The following is a 21465-nucleotide window of genomic DNA, read 5'->3' on the forward strand; positions in this document are numbered from 1 at the left end:
GGCAAGATGTTTTACCACAGGATTTTCTTAAAATCTGGAAAAATAACCCAGTAAGAATTCATTAGACGTAAGGACATTTTCTTAGTTGATGTTGGAAACAGGATGCAGTGTGGCGCAGCTGTTTGCAGAGGTTTGGAGAATTTCCTCAGGACAGTCAGTACTGAGTCATTAGTTGATTAAAGGTGGGGATAGATGGCCACACACAAGTTAAATGTCAGATTTATTAAACAGTATGGTGATTTTAGATCATAATTTCAATTGTAGGACTATCTTAGTATCTTTAACAGAAGGTTCTTGAAACATAATACTAATAATAATAATAATAATAAAAAGATTCCAATAAGGTTGTCTTGGAATCAAGGACATGGAAGTTTGAAAAAAAAAAAAGATTCCAATAAGGTTGTCCTTGGATCAAGGACATGGAAGTTTGAAAATTTCACTATGCATTCATTATATAAAGGTCTCTTGAACTCTCAACTTAATTACAAAGTTAGCCAAATGTGTAAAACTGGATTTCCAGTGTCTGCACAGTGCCAGGCACATAAGATATCCAGTAAATGATTGAACAGCTGAAGGGTTGAATTTCCAGACCTGTCAACTTTTCACGACTTAATCACACTTGATTTCAAAATGTAATATTTATTTGTAGTAGTAATTTGGTTGTGATGTCTGTCAGGTGTGATGTCTATTAAATGAGTTGGGTAGCCATGCTTAATCCCAATATCTTTATTAGATATTGATTTTTTAAAATTAATCAATTTTGAATTCAGGCATTAATATTGTCTCTGAAATGTTGAATAAATTAGAAGAGCAGATCAGAGCCTTTGTCTTTACGACTCATCCAGCATCAGACATACCTCTTTTCTGCCACTCGCAGTTCTTGATTGACTGAGAACGTGTAGATGGGAGGGTCCTTGGTGCTACTTCTAACTAATGGATGGCAAATATGTGACATAGACCTCCTCACTCCTTAATCTCACGACCTTGGTAGCCATCTCTATCACTGAACTGGGGCAGTGAATCTTTCTCAATGAGGCACTCCAGGCAGGTACTGAATTGATTGGCGTAGGCATGTGATTAAAAACCTAGGACCCTCACCAGATAGGCCATTTTAGAGAGCTGGAGATGGATTTGAGCTTAGGAACACAAATAATTCTTGGTAGGATCAGAATAACCCAGGTTTCTTGATTCTCTACTGTAGTATCCAATATCATTTTGCTTTCTCATGTAGCAGGGTAGGGTTGTGAAAATAAATTGAAATGATATCTTTACTTAGGGTCCACCTTACAAAACTAAAACTAAATCATTCTTTACTTGTCTTGATCTGGGTACTGAAGGTAATATAACTAATTTAATTTTTCATGCCACTAATCTATCAGCTATGAAGAGTTTGGAAAGTAATTTAGCAAAATAAAGCTGGGATTGAGAATTGAGGAGAGGGAGTAGAATATAATAAAACCCTTTAGGAAGTACTTGGGAAAATTTTTTTGAAGTAGCAATCGTTAGAGGTCTAAGTATGTCTTATCTGTGAAGTAGAGCTGTTAGGAGTTCCACTTATCAGTGCTTTTGAAAGTTTTAACCATAATTAAATTTGTTGTGGCAGATGCTTCTTTTCATATATTTACAAGTGCCTTTTCTCAATTTGAATTACCAAGGTTTAACTCTAATCTATGCAGTATTAAAATATGAAAAATGAGACAGTACAATCTAAAGAGGGAGATATTTCTCCTTAATTTGCAAACATCTGAAAAATATTAGAAATTACAGAAGTCAAATATTTTATAGACTTAGAAATGGGCAGTATAGTACGAAGCACTCTGTAATTTCTTAGTATTCTAAAGAGTATATATGTATGCATGTGTGTGTTTGTTTTGGAGCATCTTAATTTCAGCTTTATGAAGTTAACGTTGTCGCTAGAGTTGCTGGAAATATAAGTATGTATTTGTACCTATAAAATGTGACACAAAAGTTATTACCTTCTTCAAAATGTTGGCTTTGATTAGTAGGAAATACCTTTTAACATTTTTTTGTGGAATTTGTATTCATCTTGTCAAGTGTAGTCACTGAAGAGCAATTTTCAAAGTTGTGTTGCTTTCAGTAATATTACCTGGAATGCTTTGGCATTTTACTGACCTTGTAGTGTGTGTGTGTGTGTGTGTGTGTTGGTGGTGGTGGTGGTGGTGGTGGTGGTGGTGGTGGTGGTGGGGTGCTTCACTGAATGTTTTTAGACTGCCTCAGAATAAAATTGCAGATTGGTCACAAATTGGGCCAGTTGCCTTTTGTTCATTTCATGACCATGGAACACACCTCTAATCTGAACAGCTGTTCTCTCAAGTGCCGTCATAAAGCCATCAGTACTGACAGAAGAACCAACATACACACAGTACATGTCTTTTTTGATAGGGGCTGGTACTGTGTTGTCTGGAAAAGCAGCAGCAGTACAGACATGACAGGTCTCCCCACACAAAAGATTAGTAAAGGCACCTCAACAAACCTAGAAGTCTGTGTATAGACTGAAGCTAAGGCCGTGGCATTTTAAGTATCCAGGAATTCGTCACATACCTGAGCCCCCACCATATGCCAAACCATACACCAGTATCCTGAGGACCTTTTAACACGTACATTTTCTCTAGCTTTTAAATTGTTCTCAAGTTATTTAACTTCCCCATACATTAAATAGGGAGAAGGTTGCACAAGACACATTATTTGGATGTAAAAAGTGAATTGAATAGAGGTAAGACTGCTTATCTAGAGTTTCTTTTGAATCTTTCTTTGGAGAGGCTCAAACTATCAGATATGGAATAAGCCTAGCAGTTCATCACCCTTGTTTCGCACTTGAGGATAGGCAGGAAGGCCCAAAGGGTTCGTAGTAGAGGTCGTTGTGAACTGAACAGTATGGAAGCAGCTTTAAGCAGCAGAGAAGGCCTGGACAGACGGGTGGATGTTTTAGGAAGAAAGAGGAAAGAGTACTAAGCTTTGAAAGGGCCGGCATTTCTGTGCTCCCTGGAGAATCTAACACTGGTTAGAAGGCAGAGTTATGTGGGCATAGTAGGGAATATGTTTGGTCTGAGATATATTTTTGAGGTATGGAATATAATATATAGTTAACCCTTGAACAAGGCGAGGGTTAGAGGCACCAACCCCTGCACAGACAAAAGTCCATAATAACTTTTGACTCTCCCAAACTTTAGTTGTCCCTTAATATCCTTGGGGGATTGGTTCCATGACCTCCACGAATACCAATTCTGTGGATGCTCAAGTCCCTTATATAAAATAGCATGGAGCAGTGCATATAGTCAGCCCTTTGCATCTGTCGATTTTCCAATTGCAGATTGAAAATACTATTTTCAGTCTCCAGTTGGTTGAATCCACAAATGTGAAACCGGGGATATGGAGGGCTCACTGTATATTTATTGAAAAAGATTTCATGTATAAGTGGACACGTGCAGCTCAAACCTGTGTTGTTCTGTGGTCATCTGTATAGCCTGTATATAATTTTGGGAAAAATCTAAGACAGTGTTAACTTTAGTGTATTTATAACTTTTCTGGGGTACTTAGTGAAAATGCTTATCACCTGCCCTTGTTCAGAGGGAAGATTTTCAGACCTCCCTTCTAGAGATTCTGATTTAGTAGCTTTGAGGTGGAATTGAGGGATCTGTTTTTTTAAACAGCTTTTTTGAAACGTGAATCACATACTATACAGTTTGCTAATTTAAGATATAAAATGCAATATATTTTTAAACGAATTCACAGGGTTGTAGAACCATCTCCACTTTCAAATTCTAGAACATTTTCTGTACCGTTTATAAGAAACCCCGTACTGCCTATTAGCTGTCACTTCCCACACCACCCCACACCCATCCAGCCCCAGGCAACTACCAGTCTACCTTCTGTCCCTTAAAATTCATCTATTCTGGACATTTCAAATACAGGGAGTCATGCAATATGTGGCCTTTTGTTACTGGCTTCACTCATTTAGCATCATATTTTCAAGGTTTTTCCATGTTGTAGCATGTATCAGTACCTCATTCCTTTTTATTGGCAAATAATATTCCATCATGTGGATATACCACATTTTCTAAAAGTTGAGTTGTTTGGATTGTGTCTACTGTTTTTTGTGGCACTTGTGAATAATGCTGTGAACATTTGTGGGGAATCTACATTTCCAGACAAGCTCCCCACTTGATTCTGTTGCAGTAGTTCCTGTACCATAGGTGGAGAAACACTAACATGAGTGGTTAGCGTTACAGAAGTACTTCTCCCGCAGTGCAAAGTCCCTCCTTCCACATCTCTCTGCTTCTCTAGCCTCTACTTGAAGAATCACTGGTTTGTGAGCAAGTGAGTAGCAGCGTAGTGGAAGTGATATTCCAGAAATGGTCTGCATGTGCAGGGTAGAGTGGACGGAAGTTAGATGATAGACGGTAGGTGGGATAAGATAGTTCCAGACATTTTCAGAATCAAGAAAGGATTTGATTTAATTCTTGAACTAAGGTGCTGCCGCTAGTGGTGATGATGATGGAAAGAAAGGGTCACAGGTAACAGACTTTATCAAAGGAAGAACCCTTTCAATGGTGGTGATTTAAAAATAATCAATAACTTATATTTTTCACTGACTCAGACACAATTTTGTCTAATTCTGACCATACCTATTCATATCATCCTGTTATTCCAAATAAATGTATTTTTACTGACTGAGAGGAAATCCTGGGATAACTAACTGAAGGATATAGTATAATAAAAAAAAAATGCTGGGTTATGATATTTTTAAGCCTCTGATCTATTAGGGATGTTTAGATACTGTACAAGTCTGAGTCATAACTGAACTTTTCAAGGTTCCTTTTTAGACTTAGGATCTTATGATATTATCTTGAAACTGAAAATAGCTTCTATGTGGTGGAGGTTCATAGTCCTCAACATCACTGCTGGTAAGCCCAGCTGTGCCTAGAGTGAAGGGGAAACCACACCTGTGAGCTGTTGCAGAGTTTTAGGAGGTGGGGCTGTCACAATCAGTGAGCCATTTCAGGAAGTCGTAGAGGTGTGTTTTGTATAGTCGGATTGTCATTGACCAGATATTCATTATTTGTTTCTCATTTTTTCATTAGATTATTTGACAGATACGATGAGATTGCTTTTAAGATGCTCTGTGTTCTAATTACTTTTTTCCCCAACAAAAGCATCATAAAATTAAAATCAAAATGTGTTGATAAAAAATTCTCCATTTTGCCTACCTCACCATAATCACTGTGAACACTTTGGTGTATATTCAGTTTTTTCTTATGTGAAAATTAAACATAACCTTATTTTTGCACAAATAAGACCACAGTGTAAACCTTCTGTTTGTTAACCTGTTATTCTCCTCTGTTATTTCCCTATAAATATCTTCCTTTGTTAGCTGATTGATTTCTACAGCATTTATAATTGTCTGCATAGTCTCTCATTGTATAGATGAGACAGCTTCCAACTTTTTACTATTTCATGCTGTGATGTATGTTTCCATACTTTATACTAAAATATTTTAAGTCACATCATACACTTTGCCAATCTGGTTCTCTATTAATGATTTTACTGACAGCAAAACACCTACATGCTTAGGGTTAAGTGTTTTGTGGCAGAGTGTCATGATTTTGGTAGGTACATTCTGCTGAGAGGGTTGGGTAAGTTTATGGTTGTGAAGGAAGTGTTCTGAACAGTTAACACAAGACCATTCTGTAGCTCTTACATAAAGAATAAAACTTTACTTTTCAGAAGCATACACATTTAAACATAGAAACAAAGAATTGAATTTACAGTAATTTATAGGGACCATTCATTTCAAAATTCCGTTGAAATACTTGTACACAATCCAAGAGTATTATATCATTATAAACTGATATCATATAGATACACTTCTGGGTACACATTGGGCATGTTGGTTGAATAGCATGTCTTCTCTGGAACCCTATCTTTCTTCTAAGATCAAGGGCTCTGGAAGTAGATTTTTCCACCTCCTCTGAAGATGCGATTTAGGATCCAGTTCTTGCTTGTTTTTTAAAGTTCTCAGTGTCATTGTTATAATCATGAAATATCAAAAATAAGCAACGGGCAGATTGTACTGTATAATCTGTAGCCTTCTAACTTTATAGATTTCATATGGATAGAAAAAAATGAAATGAAACACATCATTTTAACAATGGATGTTTCTGTTTGATGTGATTATGAATAATTGGATCTTCCTGCTTTTATTTCCAGATTCCTAGAGTGAACATGTATTCTATGGTATAATATATGGGGATGTGGGAATAAAAATATGGGACAAATATTTTCAGAAGGTTTTGGTTGAGGGAGAGTAGGGTGGAGAGAACCCACAAAGATAAGAGTAGTTAATTCCTTTTTCCGCTGAGAATGAGGCCTCCCAACCCTGAGGGAACTCTCCGACCCCACCCTGTACTTTTCATAGCCAGCTTTTTCGAAGGCCTTTGTGCTAGTTAGGGACTAGCATAGCTAGCACAGAGAAGTAAGTTTTAACAGATTTCTATTATTAGTTTATCTTTGCCGAGTCTCATTTGATTGACAAGGAGTTCTCCACCCAGAAATTCTGATTTATTTTGGCAGTTGGAAGAGGATTTTTTGGAGTGCTTGTTATCTAAAAAAAGTAAGGCTGGGGAACCTGCCTTTCCCCTCCTTCCTTTAAAAAAAAAAACAACAACAACCACAAAAAAAACCTGTTTGGATTGGTCCTAGTAAGCGTGCCTAATCTAGGGATTAGTCAGCAAGCATGACCAGAGGGCTAGTTTTTTTAATGTTACCAAGTCTATTACTTAACCACAGATGTTCTTCCATTGTCAGGGTTGAATGGTGGAAACGAGTGCTGAGACTTGAATAAACCCATATTCTTTAGATCTTTATGTTGTGCAGTGGTTTGAAAGTATTTAATCACAAAAATTTAAACAGTCTCACAGTGCCAATTAAACTATGAATTTTTAAAATTTTTATTAAAAATGATGGGGGTGACACTGATTAATAAAATCAAATACGTTTCAAGTGTACAGTTCAGCAGTATGTGGTATATATATTGCAGTGTGTGTTCACCTCCCAAAGTTAGATTTCTTTATGTCACCAAATATTTGACCCCCTTCCCTGTATACCTCCCCTTTCCCCCACTTCCTCTGGTAACCACTAATCCACAGTCTGTGTCCATCAGTCTCTGTTTGTTTTTTGTCATGTTATATAGGTTTTTAAAAGTTAACTTTTTTTTTTTTTTTAACGCCTACAGCACTTGGTATTCCTAGGTTGTCTCCCATCCAAGTACTAACCAGGCCCGACCCTGCTTAGCTTCGAGATCAGACGCCATCTGGTACATTCAGGGTGGCATGGCTGTAGACAAAAGTTAACTTTTATCATTATAAAAATTATAGATGCTTATTGTAAGATACTTTAAAAACATAAGTACAAAGGAAAAAATATAACTCATCATTTTATTATCCATAGGTTAACCATGGTTAACATTTTGGTTCTGTTTCATTTTAATCTTTTAAACAATTATATATACATATATACTCTGAGTATATTTCTCTAAACATTATGTTCTGGCCTTTTCTTGTGGTATTTCTGATTGACTTTTTCTGTATTTCAGAAGGAACTTCCTGAAGCTAGTGAGTAGTAGTATTTATGGTTGGCATGGGTGCAAATACCTTTTTATTTTATGGTGGCTGCCTTAAGTATTAGACTTCTTATAAACCCTTGAGATGGATGTGTTAATTGTGATATTCTTTGCTGCTATACTCAAATTGATAGATTATTAGAGCTGGCAGGAACTTAGATCATGGAGTCTAGTCTTTTAATTAGAGAAATGGAAAAAAATAAGCCAGAGGAGTCACCATTTGCTTAATGCCATTAAATTATTCAATGGTCTAAACATATTATCATAGGAAACAGCTGTTACCTGTCTTTTTTGCAGGTTGAGAATTTAATCAATTTTTGAAAGAACCAGGTTGTGTTTTTTTACATGCTCAAGTAGGGAGGAAAAAGTCAAACCAGTGGTTTTAGTATTGAATCGACAAAACCAATTTATTAATTGCATTTTTTAAACACCAGTTGATTGATTTAATGGCATGTGTGAGTGGTCACCATTATCTTTATTTCCTCACATATTTGTGCATAAGTTATTGACATGTTGCTGACAATGCCTGCTTATTTGAGGAGTCAAAGTAATTTTTTTTGCTTTGCAGTTAAAATGATCAGTATTTCAGGGACCATAGTTTTCAGTGGAGATAGTAAATTGGTCTTTGAAGTTTTGATTTTTAAAGAATTTCACACGCAATACTAACACCTTTCATTTGGCTATGAAAAGCAATAGCTTGTTCAGAGCATTTTTAGTTTATTTGAGAAAAAAATGTCATGACTGTGTTGTTTTTTTTTTTTTTTTTAAACAAAGTGATGCCCTGAGAGATTAGCTAGAAAAATGAAATGGGATTGTTGACAGTTTCCCTTTCACCTTGAGAAGAACTTGGGGGTTTGGTTGCGAACAACACTGGCTTTGTTGACCCTGAAGTGTGGGCAGCTAGGGCCTGTGAATGTGGCATTTACAGTAGTTCACCATCCCGCTGCCGTGGAAAGTTCTGTCTGAAACAGCCAGAGGTGCTCTTAGCAGGGCCTGCTTCCTGTGTGAGTACCTATTGTGGAGCCCTCCACTGAATGGGAGGTTTGTGAGAAGTGGTTTCCCACCAGCACACAATGCCGCCTCTCGGCAATGTAAATACACATTCCTCTCCGGGTCAGGCTAACTGTGACTGGCCAGAACGCCCTTGCAAAGAAAGAGATTTGGGAGTTCCATTTATTTATAGTGGCCAGTGGAAAATTAATATGCCTGTTAAATCTATTTTTAAAAATAAAGGAAGGTCTCTTAACATTTGCTGAATGCAAATCAATTAGCTGTGGCATATTCTGATTTTGCTAATTTCTTGCTCTAGGAAATGAATTTCACTGTCATACTAATTGTTCTGTCTGTATTTGACACTTGAGATTCTTGTTTTAAGAGCTCTCCTTATGCCTCAGAACACTCTTTTTGGGTTCTTTCACGAAAGATGTAATAGGCTATGGCAAAAGAAAATAAATTAGTGACCCTAGAAAATACTAGATTTAAATCATCTTCAGATTTAGAATGGACTCATTGAGCAGTAGCGAAGGTCTGGAAATCAGATCAGATAAGATTCTTACTGAGGAATGGCAACCCAAAATTATTTGTTTTTATTTCCTTGGTGTTGATCATTTGCTTGAATTCAGGGCAGGAATCTGATTACAGGAGAGGTCCCTATCTAATGGGCCTGGATTTACTGGAGTGAGATCATACTCTGTCCCTAAAAGGGCGTTCAAAGCCCCACCAGGGGCTTACCTGGCCCTCAACCCCTCAACACTCATATTCTTATCCCTCTAGCGTGCTGCTCTTACCTCCCTCATATTTTGCCAAATGAATTTGTTTCACCAAGGTGCTTTATAGAGTGTGACATAAAATCCTGGATAGAGAAATCCATGCTAGAACTTGGATACTTTTTCATTTGGATTGATCTGTTCTTTTTTCAGATTCTGTCAGGTGAATTGTAGATATACAGATTTTAAAGTAGGGACAGCAATCTTTGTCTACTAGAGAGTGAATTTAAACTTTTCTTATATTTTTACATCCAAGCTGCTTGGTTTGTGGTGTAGTGATTCTCAGTGTGATGTCGGGGCGGCGGGTGGGGGTTGGGGGGAGATTCTTGGGTATTCCTGAGACCTTTTTGTGGGGCTCATGAGTTCATACTTATTAATAATCTTAAAATGTTATTTGTCTTTTCATTCTTATGTTTCAGAGTTCTTCAGTAAGAATATCCGAAGATTATTTTTTGTCTTTTGTGCTTTCCCATAGGAGAAATAAGAAAATGAATTGGAGAATATGCCTTTTTGTAGCAGTTGAAGTTTAAATCTAGTTTTCTGGAAAGATTTTAAAGCTTGTTAATGGACTCCTTAAATTTAGAATTTGTATGATTTCAGCATAGAAGAGTGTCTTGCACAGATCAGAAGCTAAAAAAGTATTCATTAAGTAAATATATCAACCCCCTTACATTTTTCTTAATAAGTTATATTAGTGTAATTATGATACCATCAATATACACAGGGAGTGTTTAGAATATAGGCAAGTAACCATGCTTTCAAACATTTAGATTTATCCATTTGCACAAAAAACCATGTATGCATCAATTATCATTTTTATCTATTAAAATAAATCTTAATGAGTTTTTTTCCTTGAAAGAAATTTTTTCAAAAGAATTTTTCATTTTTGTGTTTTCAAAAATGTAAGCTGAATTAGTAATGTGGTTCCATCTATATCTCATTAAAATTTTATTGTGACGGGCTTATATGAAACAGTAATTAGATATCGCCTTACATAAGGTGTCTTTGCACCTGTTAATTTGTTTATTTATAACTGTTGTCATTTCATATGAATTTTCTGTTTCAGTACCTTATAAGCTCTAAGGAACACCTGGTATTTGCCTTGGGTTCAGTCACATTAAGTAAAATACAAAGCTGCTTATGAGAATATCATCAGTTGTAATTCTTCAAGAAATAACTATTCAAAAACATGCTTATAAACTGATTTTCAGTGTATCATACACTATTCTCATTGACTCCCCTCAGATATTTTTTTGAGGAAAATATTTGAACTAATATCTAAAATTAGTAATATGTCAGAAATCTTTGAAATACATATTTTAGTATAAATTGGATAAAACATCAGTGATGCTTAATGGTACAGATTGTTTGCCTTAAAACGAGTGTTTTATAACATCTATTCTGCTAAATGAAACTGAATTTCTAAAATAAACATGACTGAATTCTATATGAGTTGATTAAAGAAACAATTTCAGTATCCTCCTGGCTAATCAGAAATGGAGGCAGGGGATATGTTTGGAAGACAAATTTATCTTCTGGAACACTTAAAACTAGAAAAGAGGCCACAGCTGGGAAACCAAATTTAGACACTGAGGCTTATCTCAGATGAAAGGTTTCATAGAGCATGGAGGTTTGTTGACTTTGTGTGGTTTCCTCAGAAGTGTCCAACGTGGATTCTGTTTTATTTATCAGGTATAACATTTCACTGTGATGCTGTTTAATCTCATGCTTTTATTTCTAGAATCCTAGAATTTTAGTACAGTGTCTAACACATAGTGGTGTTCGGTAAATATTTGTTAAAATAATGCGTGATTATTTTATTCAGGTCTTTTTGTTTGATGTTATTTTAGAAGGTACCTTTCAGCTAAGTCCTTCTGAGATACTGAAAATAATAGAATCTTGAAACCCTTCATATCAAAGACCTTGTTCTAACAGTCTCATCAGTAACATGCTAAGCTGCCCTCCTTTGTGAAGTAATTTTGCTTTTGTGTCTCACCGAAAACTCACAGTTGTTGCCTTTGTGTAAGAAGGGAAAGGGGAACTGGCTGAAGGGAAATGTACTTTCATTGGGTGTCTTTGAAAGTTACCTTTTGAATTTTGTTCCATGTGCTCGTTTTATCTGATTTTTAAAAACTCACTAACCTATGCATTTTTCATGAGCTCTTCCACTTCGGTGTTTTGTTGCCAGATGTTTAGATGTCATAACTAGCTCACTAAGAGCATTGACTTCTTGCCATCACTTTCCGAGACTCCTTGGCCAAATTACTTCTCTCCACCTTAGTTGCTACATCTGTGAAGGGGACACTGCCTACTTCACATGACTGTCGTGGGGCTGGGTGACAGTGTGCGGGTGCCTCATACAGTGCCCTTGCCCACCAGGCCCATCCAGCAGCTTCGGAGCTCTTCCTCTAAAACTTTCCCAGGAAGCAGTCAGTTTGGTGCTTGTAACACATTTTTACCCCCATAAAGGGGTATTACGTGTGGCTTTTAGGTACCCGACTGGTTGCACAAATGAGAATTTAATTTGTAATAGACCTCTAAAAACAGTAATAAAATCCAATTTAGATTTTACTAACAGGGAATCTAGAAGTCAAATGTTAAAGCACCCTATTACAGATGAAGAGACAAGACAGCCTAGGGAGGAATGAATGCCTTGAACCACAGCCCTGACAAGCAGTGGGGCCTGTCCCAACGCCGTGGGGGTTGCAGGCAGGTGGTAATGTTGGAAGGTTGGTGCTGGGAAAGAGAACATGTCTTCTGACTTTCCATCTCTTCTCTTTCTGTCCTTGCAGCTTGGAGGTAGACTGGTAGGATGGAGGGACGTCTGGACCTGGAGGGGGCTTTAGAAGTGAACTTTTCCATTCTAGGACTACAGTTTTCTAGACCTTTTCTTTAACATAAAGCCATACAATTCTAAATTTCACTGAAACACATATTTTCAGTTATTGTCATCCTTAGGTAGATAAAGTATGTGGCAAAGTTAGTTTGGATATCTGTGAAAATAAAGGCTTATAGCTTTGGAATATTTCCTTATAGATGCTAGACTTTTATCCTTGGGTCTCAGTGAGGGATGCAAGATTTATCGTGCTGAGTGTACTTAGAGTCTAGGTGTTCTAATAAAACTGTAATCACATCTGCAAACTTCTTTAAATGCCATTTAAAAACAATGAACAAAGCAAATGAACCTTTGGTTGGTAAACTTTTTTCATTGATAAGGCTCCCTTCCCCTTTTAGTTAATAGTATGTGCAAAACTGAGCTGTTATTTGTGTATGTGTATGTAGATCTGAGGTCCAGGGATTGTGTATATACAGCGATGTAATTTTTTTCCTTTAGTTTTTATGTTTCCTTAAGATTTGGGGTATATTGGGAGCTATGGAAGCAACCTCTGTATATTCATGGAGAATTATAAAAGCAGTCTCAGATTACATATAATGTTTATATATAATCCTTGGATATGTGCCCTCCCCTTTCCCCCCAAATATAGTACTTTACTAATATTAATAGTTTTGAGTTCAGGCATGACTATGCTTTTCTATTTAAGGAAAGTCAAAAAATGAAAAAAGCATAGATGCTTTTTAAAAAAAGTATAACAGGGAATAAGTATAACAGTCAATAATGTAGTAATAGATGCTTTTAAAAAAAACTATAACAGGGAATAAGTATAACAGTCAGTAATGTAGTAAGTAACTATGGTGCCAGATGCATACAAGACTTACCAGGGTGGTCACTTCGTAAGGTATATAAATGTCTAATCACTGTGCTGTACACCCGAAACTAATATATTGTATGTCAACTAGAATTGAAAAAGCATCTATGGATTCTGGAAGGCAAGGCCTTATACATTAGGCTACTTGGCATTCCTCCTTGCTCTCTGGAGCACAATGAGCAATTCTGTTTTTATTTGATGCTTTAACCATTCATCATTATTTTAATCCAGAGTGGTAGTGGTGGTGGTGGTGGTGTTTTTAATCTAAAAAACTCAATTTCACAGGATTTCTCTGGATTTAAATATTGCCACCTAACTCTCCCATATATATAATTGGATGCAAACAAGCAAGAATGTTTTTAAGGTTAAGAACTCTTTCAGACAACTGTGATTTAACTTCACTAATGAACCCATATCAGACAAGACATTTCAGACTATTTGTGCCTCAACCAAACAGCTGGGTGCATACCTGCAGGTACTGCTCATGTCTCAAGAGGTTTTTCTGCATGAACAGCTATCACCACTCAGTCTTTCATTCAAGTGGCAAGCCATGGCAAGAGTCTTTCTTCCAGCTGTATAGAACTCAGCTGTAAAATTAGATTTCATTGGCATAAAAACATAGTGATTGCCAGCAATATTTGTTCAGTGCATTCTTTTTCCCCCCAACATTTTACTTAGATTCTTCCTCTCTCTCATGCAGAAGGCTCAGGTTATATTTAGACATGTAATAGAAATTAACAAACAGGTTTTTATTGTTTGAGTAAACCCCTTTTTAAAAAGAGTTTAAACTTTAATCTGTATTAAGTAAGCATGGTAGGCAGTGGTGTTTGAAATCTAGTTTGTTAACAGCAGAAAGGAAACTTAAAAGCATCTATAATTTTGTCATTTTGTAAAAAAAAAAAAAAAAAAAAATTAATGGCTCAAGTTCAGAAAGTTCAGAGTTCATTTTTGGCAAACCCCTGATTAGAACTCAGATTTTCCAATACTGCATCTTGGGGTCTCTCGACTATACTATAGTGCTTTTTTTTTTTTTTTTTAAGCTGTAATACAGTGGTCCTTTGAGCTGTTTTTAGTGGAGGAGCTGTGAAAAAAATCTAATAAAAATCTTTAGTCCTTCTCCATATTCTTTTTTTGCACACCTTAATTTGTTTTTCAAAAAAGCAAAGGTGAGTGTTTGTACCAAAAGTACCTTTCCTCATGGTTATCCAAAGTGTGTGGGGAAGGGTGAGTGCAAGGGAAAGCACCAATGGCAATGCCCCACATCAGGTTCATAAATGGTTATGCTAATTCCACATGGTCAGAGCCTGGGCCACAGGCACTGGGTTAGTGTTACTTGGAAGGGAAAGAAAAGCTCTACTCTCACAGTAGCAGGGATGTGGCAAAAATAGTCAGACGTGTTGATGGAGTAGCAGATTTTTCTCAATTTCAGGTGTAAAGAAGATGCACAGTACACAGTATTTCTATCTTAATTTTTTTTTCTATTGATGCTGTTGGTGTTTCCACAGTTATTATCAGAAAGCTGTTTTTAGTTTTCCTCAGAAGGCTGGAAATGACAACTGTTTTCAGAGTTTCTAGGTCTTGATAGATAAGTCAAGGGGTTTACCTTTCAAAACCTGCACACAGCAGAAAGGATAGAAATTTTCGTGTTGAGGAAAATAAGATAGCAAATGATACTTCGACCTCTCATTAGTTGTAAGAATGTTTGTAACTGACTTTTTTTCTTGTCTTCACTCTTCCCTTCTCTTTACATACCTCTCTTTCCCTCCCTTTTTGTCTTTCCAAACCTTGCTAATAAAGCTTAGAAATAAAGACTACACATTAATTAGGGAGTTATCAGTCCTTGTGACTGATGACATGAATACATAAAGGTTACCTGAATGAGGGCAGGTTCAAGAAGTTTTTCTATTTCTTTTTTTCTGTGCTATATGATTCTCTGTTCAACTTTGACTTTCTAGATTTTTCTTTTTTACAACAGCTAAGGCACAGACAAGTGTAAATCAGCTGCACAAATGTTTGTCATAATAGTTTTATTAGGCTTAGGTTTTATATTAGAAGTGATTTAGAAACTTATAATCACTCATAAAGTATTAGCTGTCTGCTAGTTTTAAAAAGGGAATGCGGTAATTTCTTAGTAACCTCTCAAACCCCTCTACCGCAAACAACACAGCAAGACAAAACCTCTGTTTTCTATGATTCAGTAAGTTTGTCAGATTGTCATTTTGACTACAGATGGGATTTTTCTTACCTTATTGGGTCAGGAAAAAAGTTTCTTTATTACTATATACAAATGGCTAGAACATTTCTCTGATATGTTTGTGACCATTTTCTGAAGCCTGGCTCACAATAGATTTTCACTGTTAGAAGTCACCTGATATTTTTAATAGAAAAGGAAGTTTTCTTGAAGTATGAATCAAGCTCTGATTTTACTAAAGTGCCCATGACAGTGTTTTTTCTTAGACTACAGAACAAGCATATAGCAAGCAAAATGTTTTGATGCTGTTTAGGTTATATCAATTTTTAGTAGCAAATAAATATGTATAGGATCTTATTAAAATTTGAAGCATAAAAAAGCTTTATGGAATTAGTTAACTTTAGTGGCACAAATTCTGAAGATGATTTATTAATATTTATTAGCTTTTTCATTTACTTAATTGCATTATATGTCTCTGTAATTAATGATTTCCCATCAGGTTCCCATTCAAGGAACTCATTTGGTTTCAGCAAATGCATTTTGAAGAATGGAAGTAAAAAGTTAAAATTTCGTGCACATTCTTATTAGTTCCCTTACCACATCTACTTCCTTGGGATAGTCTAGAAGTGAGTCAGAAGTCACCTTAGGGTGCGTGCAGATGAAGTGAGCTTGGGAGCCTGTGTCGCGGCCCTTACTTGAGACTTAGGCAGTCAGTCATCTTCTCCTCTAGCCTGGCCAGCTCTTTTGGGTCTGATGGGGTTATGCTTTGTTCTTTTTAGTGTTGTTACGTTTTTCTCTTGTCATCTGAAACTAATTTGCGTACTGTACTGCTAACTCACATCTTGAATTAATGTAAGGAAATTTGGGTCATCGGCCCACGGAGTGAGGACCAGGACATTTTGTTACTAATTTGAAGGCCAGGTTCACAGACATAAAACCTTCCCAACGGTGATTAGGACTTTAGTTTTTTAAGTTAGAAATTCTTCCTAGTATATAATTGCTTTCTCTGGCCCTTGGAAATGGATCTGTGGTTCTCTCCTGAGAATCAGGTTTTTCATGACTTTGGCCAGTATGTTTCTTAATATAGGCTGGGGCCAAAATACCATGGAAAACCTTTTCAGACTTGGAGTGGGGGAAGGAAAGTAAGAAGAAAGTTGCCCAGAGTAATGTAAAAACTGAAAATCCTTTTTAATATTCATTTAATGTAAGGTGTTTTTTAAAAGCTTTGGGGGCATATTTGGATGGAATTAAATGTCTTACTAACAGTGAGCATCTGTTCATTTTGTTTTTCAGAGTGCCCAGCTCCCTCTCTTGCTATTAGTGCAGGGTTCATTTGGTAATGCTGGACCTTGCTTTCAGGTAATGAAGGTAACAAATGACTTGATTTCTTAGGAGGAGTGAGGGAGTTAACCACAAGTGTTCACGTGGCATCCTTGTCCTGTCAGTCTAAGGAACAGAACTGGCTGGGCATGAAGCACTTGTGGTTTTAGTGTTAGAATATGTGGTTAAGGGGAGAGGCCGTGATGGCCTGTGGTTGTTACCAAGTTCTTTGAAATGGAGGTTTGGGTAAGAACAAAATAAAGAATAGGAGCAAAATCTTGGAGCTCAGTGTGAAAAAAAAAAAAAGAAAAAGTTTAGAGAATTAGAAAAAGCCTTATAGTAGAGATAATCTATTTTATATTTGTTATAATTAGTTTCACAGTGCTTTTATTCTCCATTTGTAAAATGTTAGTGGTTTAAAGAATGGATTCATTCATTGCAAGAACTCTGTTGTGTGCGAGGGGGCCAGTAGGGATGTGGTGCAGCCTTGAATAAAATGCATGAGTTCTGTGATAGATTTGGTCAGCTCAGATACACATCTGTCCATGGGAGAAGGAACCCAGCCCAGGAGAATGAGTGTTTTGTCAGGGTGGTTTCTCAAGAGGCTTTCTGACCGAAATGAAAAACAGTTGTAGCTCAGTTATCCAGAGATTGCACATCTGCGCCTCCCCTCTCCCCCGCACCCCCTCCCCCTTTATTTTTCCTCAGAGCTGGTAAGTCAGCAGGTAGTCAAAGAAAGTGGAGCAAGACACATGGGGAGCCTCCGATACCCCACAGAGAGCGTTTCTCTCTCTGTGTGTACACAACTAACAATCTGATTTCCCCTCCCAAGGAAGATGTAAGAGCCAATTTAGGATATGGCCCTCAGTTTTGAGGGGTGTGGTGTGGTAATGCCTCATGAGGAGGTGAGAAAAAACATAAAATTGAACATAGGAACTCCAATTCGGGGTGAATTTTTCTGGACATGTAAGGTCAACATGCTTCAATAACTCCCTAGTATCCTACCTTGGGACTGAACATAGTTTTGTAAACAGTGACCCTACATCCCTAAGGAAAAATAATTTTTGGCTAGCTTGCTCTTTAATGAAATAAGAAAATGTGTAATTTCAATCCATAGTCATTACAAATGAAGTACAGTGTTGGTCCTTAAGAGTTAAGTATTTGGATAGTAAGCTTTTCACGTTGATTGCTTCATCTTTTAATTTCATCTAAAAAGGTTTGCCAGCTCTTAGGTATGTCACATTCTGTAGGTGTGTTTTTTTTTTTTTTTTCTTTTTTAAAAGCAGTAGGGTTGAGGCACATCTGTTGAAATGAATACATGTGTCGTTTGGGCTGGATTACCAGTCAAAACAGAGGAGACTCACTTTTGCGGGGAGCTGTCACTGTTCAATGATTGGTGCATGCCTTCCCAAGTCTCCTGGTTTGACCCAATCTTCCTTAACTATCAGTGTGGTGTTCCCAATTTACAACTTGAATATCTGACTTTTCGTTTGTGTTGGGATAACTAACTACTTTTTCTCCCCTCATCACTAGGGAGTAACCAGAAAGGTACTACTATGTATCCTAAGTTTTATGCTTTGCATCCATGATTATCATTCTTTCATAATTACTTCTGCCTTTTCCGTTATCCTTTCTATAGTCTCTGGCACAAAATTGTTTCTGTTGCATGATCATTGAAGGACAGGTTGGCAGGCAGTGTCTTCTTAATAGCTGGACATTGTCTTTTTCTATAGGTCCCTTACATTACAGGCAAATGAAAGTATCCTCTGTATGTGAGTGGAGTGTAGAAATGGGTATTTAAACATTGTCAGCTATGTGAACCACCTCATCTAGAGGAATCTCTTACTTGGATTTAGTAAGGATAAGTCTGGTTTACCTTTGATGAAACTCTACCGGCTTTGAAAACAGTCCTTGGATTTTAGCAAGCCGTTGACCAAGGAGAAAGAGGGTCAACAGCTTTGCTTATGAGAAGTGAGACTCACGGCAGAGTTCACAGTGGCTTTTATTTGCTTGATTCATGCTTTCATTTTCTCCATGATTAAAGGTCTGGTGGTTGAGTTGAGGCGTTAGGAGTGTATGATGTTTATAATTTCCTACTTATAAACATCTAAGGAGCGATTGTACATATAGTTGACTTTTTAAAAATGACAGTTCCCGTGTCTTCTCCCCTGCTACCCTCCCAGTAATCTGCAATGACTTCTGTATATCTATGAGGTAGATAACCATCGTCTAGTAGCGAAAAAAAAATAGGAATTCAGGCATTTTTTTTTTCCTTTATGGCATAACTGCATTACCCAAAGTTGCCTATATAGTTTTCGGAAGCAAATAGTTAGCTCTTTGTGCCAGGAGACTTGGTTTTTTTGGCGGTTTTTGCAACTCCATGAAGGTTCCTTTACTCTCCCACCCTACCTCTCTAAGACCTTTATGGGCATAGGGGCCTATGTCCTTATCCTACACTTGGGGAACCTGTAGTTTAACTCCCTAATTTTGACTAGACACCTGTGCTTAAGAGTGCTACCTAGAGGGGCTAGATTGCTTTGTCTTGTTAATAGCAAGTCCCATTGTTTAACAGGATGCCAACCAGAAGGTTTTTTAAATTGGAATGGTCAGTGTTAGACATTATGTTAGTGTTGAAACAGTCTTTGGTATTAGGGAAAGGGAGGGGACCAGGAATACCTGAAATTTATACCAGATGACAGTTATCTCCTCCTATCCAGTACCTGTGGTTCCCCCTCCCTCTAAGAAACAGTGAGAAATAGGACAAAATAGCATTGTCAATTGAATTTGAATCTCATACCGCAATATTGGAAACTTTAGTTAGCTGGATTGGATCTTGTGAAGCATAAATAGCTTCATCTCAAAGCGAGTTCAGACTACGGACCTCCGTCCCAGCCCCGCCCACCCCCGTCCTCAGTCTTGTGTCATTATTTACTGTCGTCTGGACTAATGGAAAGACCTAGAGGCTGAAAGAACCTAGATCTAGGCCCTGAAGTTAGTTTATTCCTGCTGCTTTATGGTGAAAAAAGAGAGTAGGTTTCATTCTTATGCTTACTTGTGAGAAGACCAGGACCGTCCCATGTGGATGAGGGATTGGTGCTCACTATATTGGCAGAGGGGAAGGGAGAGAAGACAGAGCTGTAATCTATACCATAACCTCACCAATAAGTGCCTTGGAACTCTTGGGGAGGGGGTGGCGGGGAGGGAGAGGAAGTGAGGAAAAGATGGACGTGAGCAAGGAGCGCTTCTCTCCCTACATGCTTTATCATCAGACCCCTAATGTAAACTACTGTCCTGTTTCTTCAGCCTGAAACTTTGAAGGAGCATTAAATAAAACATTACACTTAAGAAATAGATCTGTGTAATATCAGTCTGAGGAAAAAGCCATTCTTTCCTCATTCACTAGTAGGATAAAGTATATTAGAAATTAAATGGAAATGGACATCTGTACTCCATCATTTACTTCCGTATATCTATGAGGTAGATAACCATCGACATAGATGTGCACAGGTTATAAAGATGTAAAAATACTACAGGTTAAATTCAAGGAAATGATGGGAGAGAGATAATTAGAATATGATTAATTACCTTATCAAAATCAAAGTGATGTCATCGTAATAGTGTCTTAGTTAATTTTATTGTGGAAGAATCTGTTTCCTACATCAGGATAAACTACTGGGCTTTGGGTTTTATGAATTTATTTGCTTAGGAACTGAGTAATGGCCTCATAAAACAGCACGATGGCACTATTAACACTGCGTTAGGAGACTGTTATTGTAGAATGTGCTTCCCTAGTTGGGACAAGATTTAGTTGTTCAGTGCTTAAAATAATTAGTTTCTCTAAATGGAGTTATAGAGAATAGTGTAAAATTTTACCTATTTAAAATAAAAAGTTTACAATCTCTTGGATGGCTTTTATGTATTGTTCGTTACTTTCAGGGAAGGCGTTTCTCTTTAAGGGTATGGAGTGGGGGTGTATATTTAATGTTCAGAATGGAGGTGGTTAAGAATGAGAAGAAATATTTTATTTCTGTCACACCTGTGTGAGACAAATTTGAGACAGGATTTGTTCCACTGTTTTGCCTGATTTGAATATTGAGTGTTAAAGGGTTCATTGATCTAATACCCTTGAATTTGAAATTTTGGGGGACTTTATTGTGAATGATGATAAATTTAACCGAATTATATGACAATGGTTTTTGAATTGACTTAAAATAGTGTGCGTGTATGTATTTATTTATTGTTTTTGTCCAGGCAATTAATACTTTTTGTGCCACAAATTTTAGGCATAAATGAAGGATTTGTAAATACTTCTTTAAGTATAATTTAAAATAGGAATTTATTGTTATTTTCCTGCTATTCAAAAGGTAGATGTTCAAAAGGTGGCAAGTACTATTATGGAACAAAAATGGGCTTTGTGTTGTTTTGAATACTTGTATGAAAATCATTTATTCTGTGGAAACAAGGGAATCTGCCTTTGAGCCCTATTCTACGCAAGGTACCATCAGTACTCTGAGATACAGGAAAGCTCATGTCAAGATGTGTCAAAGATGTGCACAGGTTATAAAGATGTAAAAATACTACAGGTTAAATTCAAGGAAATGATGAGAGAGAGATAATTAGAATACGATTAATTACCAAATTAATGGCAAGGTCAGAAATTGCGACAGTTGCAGTATAGGTAGTTAACCTTTGTTTACTTGCTTGGATTAAGTGCTTATATATACAGTATTCTGATCCTAATAAAAGGGAAGAACTTTTTATAGGTCATTTTCCTTAAGGATGGTACCACCAGTTTTTGTACTTTACTTTCTCAAAATATTATCTCATCGACCTCAGGAAGAT

General features: G+C 36.9%; 1 protein-coding gene and 1 pseudogene across 1 annotated transcript in view; one reads left to right on the forward strand and one right to left on the reverse strand.

Annotated features, from left to right (window-relative positions):
- Positions 1–21465, forward strand: part of FNDC3B (fibronectin type III domain containing 3B) — a 304172-nt gene that overhangs the window by 40617 nt on the left and 242090 nt on the right. The window lies entirely within an intron of this gene.
- LOC111732895 lies at positions 7244–7361 on the reverse strand (annotated as a pseudogene).

This window comes from Pteropus vampyrus, unplaced genomic scaffold (assembly GCF_000151845.1).
Source record: "Pteropus vampyrus isolate Shadow unplaced genomic scaffold, Pvam_2.0 Scaffold12, whole genome shotgun sequence".
Taxonomy (NCBI): Eukaryota; Metazoa; Chordata; class Mammalia; order Chiroptera; family Pteropodidae; genus Pteropus; species Pteropus vampyrus.